Source organism: Muntiacus reevesi, chromosome 2 (genome assembly GCF_963930625.1).
Source record: "Muntiacus reevesi chromosome 2, mMunRee1.1, whole genome shotgun sequence".
NCBI lineage: Eukaryota > Metazoa > Chordata > Mammalia > Artiodactyla > Cervidae > Muntiacus > Muntiacus reevesi.
The window spans coordinates 123,336,604-123,344,271 of NC_089250.1; the positions used below are offsets into that span (position 1 = coordinate 123,336,604).

Sequence of the window (7,668 nt, forward strand, 5' to 3'; positions counted from 1 at the left end):
ATGGGCTCCAGTTTTAAAGAATCTGTAAAGTGGGTTTTGAATTTCTTCAAGATACAGACAAGGAGAATGAGAGGCATGACTCACTGTGAAGGAAGTGTGAAAGTGAAAGTGTTAGTCATTCAGTTGTGCCTGACTCGTTGCAAGCCCAGGGACTGTAGCCCATCAGGCTCCTCTGTCCATGGGATTTTCTAGGCAAGAATACTGAAGTGGGTAGCTATTCCCTTCTTCAGAGGACCTTCCCAACCCAGGGATCGAACCCAGTTCTCCTGCATTGCAGGCAGGTTCTTTGTCGTTTGAGCCAACAGGAAGCTGTTGCCATAGTAATCACTGGCTTGGAAGTCTACTTTTCTTCCAGGGTACCTCACTTGGGCTATTGTGGCCTGAGTGACCAATTTTTCTGTGGCCTCTGGCCTCAAAACCATAATGAGGTATCAGCTCACACGTGTCAGAATGACTATCATCAAAAGGTCTACAAATAACACATTTTGGAAAGGATGTGAAGGAAAGGGAACCCTCATACACTGTTGATAGACTGTAAATAGGTGTATCCACTATGGAAAACAGTGCGGAGGTTCCTTAAAAAACTAAAAATAGAATGACCAAGAAAGTGAAAGTCACTCAGTTGTGTCTGATTCTTTGCAATCCCATGGACTAGAGAGTCCATGGAATTCTCCAGGCCAGAATACTGGAGTGGGTAGGCTTTCCCTTCTTCAGTGGATCTTCCCAACCCAGGGATCAAAACGAGGTCTTCCGCAGTGCAGGCAGATTCTCGACCAGCTGAGCCACAAAGGAAGCCCGAGAATACTGGAGTGGATAACCGAATCCTTCTCCAGGGGATCTTCCTGACCCAGGAATCAACCTGGAGTCTCCTGCATTGCAGGCATATTCTTTACCAACTGAGCTATCGGGGAAACCAAAGTGAAAGTCACTCAGTCGTGTCTGATTCTTTGTGACCCCATGGACTATACAGTCCATGGAATTCTCGAGGCCAGAATACTAGAGTGGGTAGCCTTTCCCTTCTCCAGGGGATCTTCCCAACCCAGAGACCAAACACAGGTCTCCTGCATTGACCTGTGGATTCTTTACCAACTGAGCTATCAGGCTAGCTCAGAATGACCATATGATCCAGTAATTCCACTCCTGGTATATATCCAAAAAAACCTGATGTAACTAATTTGAAAACATACATGCACTCCAATGTTTACAACAACACTATTTACAATAATCAAGACATGAGAGCAAACCAGTTGCCCATCAAGAGATGAATGAATTAGGAAGATGTAGTATATATACAATGAAATATTAACCATAAAAAGAATGAAATACTGCCATTTGCAGGAACTTGAATGGACCTAGAGAATATTATACTTAATGAAATAAGTCAGAGAAAGTCAATACTATATAATATCACTTACATACGGAATCTAAAAAATAATACAAATGAATGTATATGCACAAGAAAAACAGACTCACAGATGAGAAAACAAACTTGTGGTTATCAAAGGGGAGAGGAAAGCATGTAGGGAAAAATTAGGGTTATGGGACTAACAGATACAAATTACTATAAAAAACAGATAAGCAATGTGGATATACTGAATAGCATCGGAAGTTATATCCATTGTCTTGTAATAACCTATAATGGAATATAATCTACAAAATATTGAATAACTTTGCTATATACATCTGAAACTAACAGAATATAATAGTTTTAAATCAATTTTACTTAAGGAAAACAACTTACAAGATCAAGTATTGGAGCAAAATTGTAGCACCTCCATTTATCATGCATCGTTCCTGAGAGCCCTACACCAAATTTTGGAAACCGTTTTACAATCTCTTATAGTGTTAAGAACTATCCTATAATTAATTCAGTATCTGCACTCCAAGTTATATACTCAGAAGAAAATGAATGGTATAACTCCAGAAAGGTTTATATAAAAATATTTATAATAGCTTTATTCATAATAGCCCTTAACTGGAAAGAAAACAAGTGACCTTCAATGGAGGCATGGAAAGCTGTGGTGTACATATACACAAAGTTTGTAGCGGACTACTACATAGCAATGGAAAAGAATGTTATTGATACATGAAATAGTATGGATAACTCCTAGAAACATGTTGAGGAAAGAGAGCAGACAAAAGGGACACACACTATGTTCAATTTATGTGATCTTCTAGAAGAGACAAAAGGATATTTTGATGATAATAATCAAAGATGTTTTCTCTTAATGTGGACTAGTGACTCAGAAGGGGCAAAGCAAATTTTGATGAGATGGAAATGTTTGTAATTAGATTCATTGGTGGTCAAATGGCTGTTTACATATGAAAAATGACTGATCTGTAGAGTGAAATGTGGGATTCCCTGGTGGCTCAGCAGTAAAGAATCCACTTGCAACGCAGAAGTTGTAGGAGATGCAGGTGCGATCCCTGGGTGGGGAAGATTTCCCGGAGGAAGGCATTGCAACCCACTCCAGTATTCTTGGCTGGAGAATCCCATGGACTGAGGAGCCTAGTGGACTTCATTCCATAGGGTTGCAAAGAGTTGGACATGACTGAGGCGACTTAGCTTGCACAAACGCACAGTTAAATGTGGTACATTTTATAGAATGCAAATAATACCTCAATAAAGAAAATACCAGGTTAAAAAGATAAAAAAGTAAAGATAATTCTAATGTAAAAAAGAGTTTCTGTTGTTTAAGTCTTTCTTGACATATGTAATTTGTGATTCTGTCAATTTTACAACTCTAGGGCAGTTGTGCAAAATCTACCTTTAAGGACTTTCACAGAGGACTGTGCAGCCTATTGAGAAAGATAGTAGATATGCAGTGAAAGGGTTATTATAAAATATGTCAGCTGGAATTTTCCATTTCCAAATATGAAGCAATTAAATGTCCTCTGGGACTCTGTTGTGATTTTAGCTCCTATTCCATTAAAAAAAATCCCCTCTAATGAATTTGAGAGTTCCAAAGATGTGTCCATTGGACCCCAAGCATCCTCACTGGTGATGGTAAATAAGCCTGTGATAAGTATATCATAAGGGCATATGAATGTGTTCTCGCTTATGACTGCTGTGATCCTTCCCTATATGAAGTGGGGTGTCTGGTTGATGGAAAAGTGACTGATAACAGGGTCATTAAACAAGAAATTGTCATTTGTTGTTTCATCTTTTTGACTCTCTTCTGGGATGGATACACAACCAAAGAACTTTGATGTTCATGATACATTGTAGAATGGAAATAATTATGTCTAGGTATTCCAAACACAAATAGTGCTAGTGGATGATTGGAGCAGCTTGTATTGTCTTAACGGTCCAGAATTTATCAGATTGACATGGAGAAAAAGTATGACTGTAGGTTACTCTGAAGTTTGAAAATGTGTCTTTTGAAAAAGTGAAGCCTTAGTAATTTCCTATTAATTTAAGACATAGGCATCCATTAATTTTGTATGAGGACCAAGAAAGGTATATCTCAACTAAAAGTGTTTTTTACCCTTTACCATTAGCCCAAGAAAACCATCCTGGTTTGTTTTAAGAAGAGAGGCACATTGTCAACTAAACACTGCTTCCTGTGAGTTGCTTCATGGTGAGTACTTGATCATGGGGATAGTTGCAATCTAACAGGTCAGATATTTTAACCAGAGACTGGCTCTGTTTAAGTTTCTTTTTTTTTAAATTTATTATTATTTTTTTCTTAGTTGGAGGCTAATTACTTCACAACATTTCAGTGGGTTTTGTCATACAATGACATGAATCAGCCATAGAGTTACACGTATTCCCCATCCCGATCCCCCATCCCACCTCCCTCTCCACCCGACTCCTCTGGGTCCTCCCAGTGCACCAGGCCCGAGCACTTGTCTCATGCATCCCACCTGGGCTGGTGATCTGTTTCACCATAGATAATATACATGCTGTTCTTTCGAAACATCCCACCCTCACCTTCTCCCACAGAGTTCAAAAGTCTATTCTGTACTTCTGCGTCTCTTTTTCTTTTTTGCATATAGGATTATCGTTACGTTACCATCTTTCTAAATTCCATATATACGTGTCAGTATGCTGTAATGTTCTTTATCTTTCTGGCTTACTTCACTCTGTATAAAGGGCTCCAGTTTCATCCATCTCATTCGAACTGATTCAAATGAATTCTTTTTAACAGCTGAGTAATATTCCATGGTGTATATGTACCACAGCTTCCTTATCCATTCGTCTGCTGATGGCCATCTAGGTTGCTTCCATGTCCTGGCTATTATAAACAGTGCTGCGATGAACATTGGGGTGCACGTGTCTCTTTCAGATCTGGTTTCCTCAGTGTGTATGCCCAGAAGTGGGATTGCTGGGTCATATGGCAGTTCTATTTCCAGTTTTTTAAGAAATCTCCACACTGTTTTCCATAGTGGCTGTACTAGTTTGCATTCCCACCAACAGTGTAAGAGGGTTCCCTTTTCTCCACACCCTCTCCAGCATTTATTGCTTGTAGACTTTTGGATAGCAGCCATCCTGACTGGCGTGTAATGGTACCTCATTGTGGTTTTGATTTGCAATTCTCTAATAATGAGTGATGTTGAGCACCTTTTCATGTGTTTGTTAGCCATCTGTATGTCTTCTTTGGAGAAATGTCTGTTTAGTTCTTTGGCCCATTTTTTTGATTGAGTCATTTATTTTTCTGGAATTGAGCTTCAGGAGTTGCTTGTATATTTTTGCGATTAATCCTTTGTCTGTTTCTTCATTTGCTATTATTTTCTCCCAATCTGAGGGCTGTCCTTTCACCTTACTTATAGTTTCCTTTGTAGTGCAGAAGCTTTTAAGTTTCATTAGGTCCCATTTGTTTAGCTTTGCTTTTATTTCCAATATTCTGGGAGGTGGGTCATAGAGGATCTTGCTGAGATTTATGTCAGAGAGTGTTTTGCCTATGTTCTCCTCTAGGAGTTTTATAGTTTCTGGTCTTACATTTAGATCTTTAATCCATTTTGAGTTTATTTTTTGTATGATCTGTTTACGTTTCTAATGTGGATCATGCATAGTTAAAATAATAGATTTGGCCAAAAGGAATTAAGTAAAATACAATTAAATTATGGTTACTTATTTTTTCAAGCACTCACCCCTTCCCGAAAGATTATATCAATATATGTGGATTCTAGTTAGATATGGGAATTTTTTTAAGAAAATAAAAAGAATACTCCTCTAGTGATTGCAATGAAAACACATTTAATTCTGCCATAATGAATACTTACAATGTAAAAAAAATATTCCCAGGAAAAGGAATTTTGAAGAGTAATATATAACTAATAGCAGAATGAAACACTACCATTCTGCTAGTTGGTAGAGTGTGAGGGAATATGATTCACCCATTATATGTGTGTTCATTGAATCTGAATAAGCAAGTCATGAAACCATTTCCCTCTCAAATTCAGATATGGTTTCTCTAAACCCACAGACGAGGTGGTTATGATAGTATAATATGTTACCCTTATTCAGAGAAGGCAATGGCAACCCACTCCAGTACTCTTGCCTGGAAAATCCCACGAACGGAGGAGCCTGTTAGGCTGCAGTCCATGGGGTCGTGAAGAGTTGGACACAATTGAGCGACTTCACTTTCACTTTTCACTTTCATGCATTGGAGAAGGAAATGGCAACCCACCCCAGTGTTTTTGTCTGGAGAATCCCAGGGACTGCAGAGCCTGGTGGGCTGCTGTCTATGGGGTCCCACAGAGTCGGACACGACTGAAGGGACTTAGCAGCTGCAGCAGCAGCTACCTTTAATGCTCACCCTAGGATCTTGAAAAAAGAACTCAGGATGAACAGACTTCAGGAAAATAACTGATTTGAAACATGGTAATAAGAAAATGGCTCTTTCACATTTTCTATTTTCAAAGAGCTAAAATCAGTGCATAGGAGGGTTCCTACATTGTGTCTTGCTGAAGCATAGAATGAATAAAGTGAGTCCATGAGATGTATTTCTGTAAGATGATAGCTTTCGTTGTTGAACCATTAATTCTGTTTGTGTCTGCAAAACTTCATTTTTATTTTGTGTTGTTTATCTTGTGGACTGTTGTTTACTGATATTATTTTCCAAAAGAGTTAAGTGACACATTAAAATTTATTAGCAAAAACAAAAATAAATATTTAATGTTATAATTTAATGACTATCATTGCTATTGATATAATAATCCAATGATATTAGATATCATTATAGTAAAATATTTTAAAATATGAAATAATCTCATTCAAAAATGTAGCATAAGGTAGTGTTTTTATATTATTTAATAGTTGACATCATTTAAATTCTTTACTCTTCAGTGATAGTATTTTCTGCTTCACAGATTAGGCAGAGAATGATGACAAAGAGAGAAACAGAGATAACTATGGGGGTAAAAAATGAGTCTACCGTTCAGGAGTTCATCCTGGAGGCGTTTCCTGCCATCCAGCACTTGGGGAACCTCCTCTTCCTGGTGCACCTGCTGGCATACCTGGCCTCTATCATGGGAGACATGGTCATAATCATCATCACCTGGGCTGACCATCGTCTCCAGACGCCAATGTATGTTTTACTGAGCACTTTCTCCTTCTGCGAATGCTGTTTCATCACCACAATTATTCCTAAACTGCAGTCCATCTTCCTTTCAGGAAGGCAAACAATTCCCTTTTCTGCTTGTCTCACACAAGCCTCTTTCTTTTTATTTCTTGGAGCAGGAATTTTCTTTCTCATGGCTGTGATGTCGTTGGATCGATATCTAGCCATTTGCAAGCCTCTGCACTATGCATCCATCATGAACCTGAGAATTAGTTTCCTTTTGATTTTCTTGTGCTATTCCTTTGTCCTTCATCTTCACTGGTCTGATGCTCAGAGTTTCCCAGTTATCATTCTGTGGCCCCAACGTGATCTCTCATTTCTTCTGTGACCATGGCTCCTTAGTTCATCTCTCCTGCTCTGACACCAGATCTGTGGAAATGTATTTCTTCCTTGTTACTTCGTTTGTCATTCTACTATCCCTCATTGTAATCATCATTGCATACAGCAACATAGTAGTCACAGTCCTGCGACTGCCGTCAGCCAAGGAGCGACAGAAAGCTTTCTCCACCTGCGCCTCTCACCTCATTGTCCTCTCTCTGATGTACGGCAGCTGTGTGTTTATATATGTGAAACCAAAGGAGGTGAACAGGCTGGATTCCAACAGGGAGGCTGCCCTTGTGAACACGGTGGTGACCCCGCTGCTGAACCCTGTCATCTACATTCTGATGAACAAGCAGGTCCACCAGGCTCTGAGGGACACACTGTTTAGGGTGAGGTTGCAGAAATAGAGTTTGGAGGATAAGTGGATCTGCTTGATCCTCTAGTTCTGTTTCCCACCATTGGCAAAGTCTGTTCTTGAGAAATTTTCCATATGGCGACCTATCTTGTGCTCTTTTTCAGCTGGATGGGTATTATCTTATTTTGTAAATCAATACCTTCTTCTATTTGAAAATTTGATTTGTTCTCCATATTCTACTAAAGCTATCTTCCTTGATTTTTCTATTGATTGGCCTTAAATCAATTCAATTCAAGCAATATTGTGAAGCAACTATTATACATAAATCATAAGCTGCAAAGTCTTTAATGCAATAATAAAAATGTTGCAAGATTTTATCATTACTATCCATGATATATTTTTATGCTCAAAGTTTATGATACCTCA

At 38.7% G+C, this 7,668-nt stretch overlaps 1 pseudogene; it reads left to right on the forward strand.

Moving 5' to 3' along the window:
- The first annotated feature begins 6,357 nt into the window (after positions 1-6,357).
- LOC136157249 (olfactory receptor 6C2-like) lies at positions 6,358-7,294 on the forward strand (annotated as a pseudogene).
- Positions 7,295-7,668: the final 374 nt, after the last annotated feature.